The sequence below is a fragment of the Cibotium barometz genome, chromosome 29 (genome assembly GCF_041138505.1).
Source record: "Cibotium barometz isolate CiBa-2024 chromosome 29, ASM4113850v1, whole genome shotgun sequence".
Taxonomy (NCBI): domain Eukaryota; kingdom Viridiplantae; phylum Streptophyta; class Polypodiopsida; order Cyatheales; family Cibotiaceae; genus Cibotium; species Cibotium barometz.
In genome coordinates this window covers 40272801-40275787 of record NC_141074.1, presented here as the reverse complement: position 1 = coordinate 40275787, position 2987 = coordinate 40272801, and the positions used below count along the sequence as shown (strand labels likewise).

Below are 2987 nucleotides of genomic sequence, written 5' to 3'. Positions count from 1 at the left end.
TAACATTGATGAATATCAATGATCATATAATAGCAATGCTACCAAAACAAGTTCAAAAATCCATAAAAAATTAATGGTACAGGTGCTGGTTCACCCTTTTTTCCTTATAGGTTTCCAAGCTTCTATCCAAGTGATCCATCCCATCTTGTCCATGGAGATAAAAAAAGTTATGACTCACCTAGTGCATCTACCCTTAGCACACTTATATGGACTAATAATCTTAGCATGCTATTTACATATTAGCTTAATGATATTAGCACACTATTTACATATTAGACTAATCATTCAACCATATATATAACAATGCAATGACATTCCATAAGTACTTGACAACTTGGGGAGTTCACTCAAAAATATGTGAATGTGTCATATGAGTTCACTAGAAAATATTTGTCAATTCCCTTTTCTAGGATAAATTTACAAAAACGAACCTCCATAAGGTTTTTTTAATTGATAAATTTACAAAAATATACCCACACAAGGGTTTTTTAATTGATAAATTTACAAAAATATACCCACACAAGGGTTTTTTAATTGATAAATTTACAGAAATGTACCCACATAAGGGTTTTTTAATGGTCAAATTTATAGAAATGTTAAGGATAAATTTACAGGAATGTACCCACATGATGGTGCATTATTATAGAGCAGAGGTGTGGTTAGGAAGGGTGCACGTCTTCACTTTGTTTTTGTTGCTTCTTGGGTTGCCTTATGTAGTATCTGTAGGCTTCCTTCATATTCACCTTGAGTATAAGGACTCTCGATTTTATAAGGTCTGTATCTCTTTGTCAAAATAACTTCTGTGTAAGTTTGCTAGAATCCAACCAATGAGGTGATAGCTCAAATGGTTAAGTGTTTGTATTGGGATTGAGAGGTCTTGGGTTCAAAACCCCACTAGGTGCTCCCTTGGCGGCATCGGTGGCATTGGTTACACGTAGAAAAAAGTGCTTATTAGAGGTGATGAAAACAAGCAGTGAAAAAATTGGTAACTATGGAACGACCTTGGGCCTAAAGTCAATGGGAAAAAAAAGAGTCCGCTAGAGGCCAAGGGAAGGGTCAGCTAGAGGCCAAGTGAGTAGTATGGGCTCAAATTACATGATTCAACTAGTCTACGTTTTTATAATCAAACGAAAAGGGAAACTAATATCTTTCAACGTTTTTAATTACGAGGACGGCAATCTGTGGAGGTATCCAAGTGCTTGATTTTTTTCATTCTTTATCATGTATAAGTTGAATGCAGGACGCAAGAGAGGTGGGCTTACATTTTGTTTACATAAATCAACAATTATAATATAGCAGTCGACACCTTATATGTTGTAGAGTACGCCCACCTCTAGCATTTTGTGATGAGGAACGATCAGAGCGTCGCTTCCGCTGCGGCAATTTCTTCTGAAAAACTGGTAAGCATAATCCACAATGAATCGCTTCGCCCAAGAGGAACTGCTGCTTGCCCTCACGTCGGAGTGCCCTAGCAGGTACACCACACCCGCTTCCTTGGCTTCTTGCAGAAACTTGAGCTCCTGTTGCTCAGCATAAGCTGCCGTGTCCGTGTCTTTGGCAATTATATATCTGCTGGCAATATAATCCATGGTTAGTGGAAATCAATATGGCGTACGACTCTGATGAGCTTTCTTATATGCGTGGATTACCTGTTTGAATATCTTTTGGAAAGGAGCCCGATTGATTCCTCCTCAGAATATTGTGCAGCAGCAGCAGCAGCAGCGCCTATGTTGGAGCTGCCGACGTTGGACGTCCTCCTGCTGGAGGAACTACTAAGCAGCGTCGCGGGTGCGGAGCCTTTAGATTCTGATCCCAGCACAAGTCTAGAAGCGCTAGCGTTTGACAGCCTTGTCGAGTGCCGATCGCTGTGGCCGGCCGGCAGCAACTTGGCCTCATGTAACATGGGCGCTACTTCTTGGGCCTTCTCGTCTTCGATAGCAGCTGCTGCGGCCTGCAGCTGATGAGAACCCGCAGGGGCCGCATCATCTGCAATTATCACTCCATCCTCAATTGCTCCAGCACCTGCGCCATGGCGATGATCGTTACAAGAGCTGATGCTATTGATGATCTGACCTTGCTGCGCCTGTACAATCTTATTCAATCTACTAGCCACCCGATCTGCATCCAATTCCAGCCGGGCCTCATGATCGCTGCAGGCGCGGGCAATTATGTAGTTGGCAATATGGGCGAGTAGCTGCCTCTCGAAGTCCTCGTTCGTCTCTCGCGGGTCCTTGTACCCGTATCTTGCCACGCATCTGTACATGTGGTGATCCTTGGGCCCAACGCGCCTCACCAGAAAGCGTTCCTCCATCAGCACGGTGGTCACAGGCATCACCTTCACACTCACCAGGATCACCAGGGAGTGCAGAGAAGGGAGGTTTCGCACCATGTGGTCAAAGATGAAGGGGATGCCCTGAACCAGCTCCGTGTACACCAGCCCCACCCCAGCCACACGGCTCGCCCTCGTCAACAGCTCCCCGGCTGCTTCTTGGGACAGCTTGTGCTCTACCTCGTACAGATAACGCTTTGTAGAGACGTAATGCCACACGTACATCATGAAGAGGAGGAGAGCTGCAAATGCGAGGGGCACATAGCCACCCTGGTCGAACTTATACAGCACCGCAGAGAAGTAGATCAGGTCCACTACGCCAAAGAGCACAAGGAAGGCCAACACAAAACTGAGCCTGACTTGCCAGATCATTATCATGATAAGAGAAACCAAGGAGGTAGTCACCGCCATAACTCCCACGACAGCAATTCCTGCATGCAACAATGATGATCAGGGGTGGTGATAAGTTGAAAGCTAATACCGAGACATTCATAAGCTGTACTCACCATAAAACACAGAATCTATAACACTTAAATTTGAAGTAACTAAAAGGACCATACTCAAGTAGGAGTCCAAGTACAAAATGGCATGTATGCATGTACCTCAAGGATTTAAGAAAAGGGTAAGCTCAACAAAATTTCAATCAACCTACACAAGA

At 44.0% G+C, this 2987-nt stretch overlaps 1 pseudogene across 1 annotated transcript in view; it reads right to left on the bottom strand.

The window, feature by feature from the left end:
- Positions 1 to 548: 548 nt before the first annotated feature.
- LOC147622192 (potassium transporter 5-like) overlaps positions 549 to 2987 on the bottom strand; it is an 8114-nt pseudogene continuing 5675 nt past the window's right edge. The window contains exons 9-10 of the transcript XR_015269660.1: positions 1650 to 2760; positions 549 to 1569 (exon numbers count right to left, since the gene is read on the bottom strand). The product of XR_015269660.1 is annotated as a potassium transporter 5-like (transcript). The remainder of the gene's footprint in view (positions 1570 to 1649; positions 2761 to 2987) is intronic.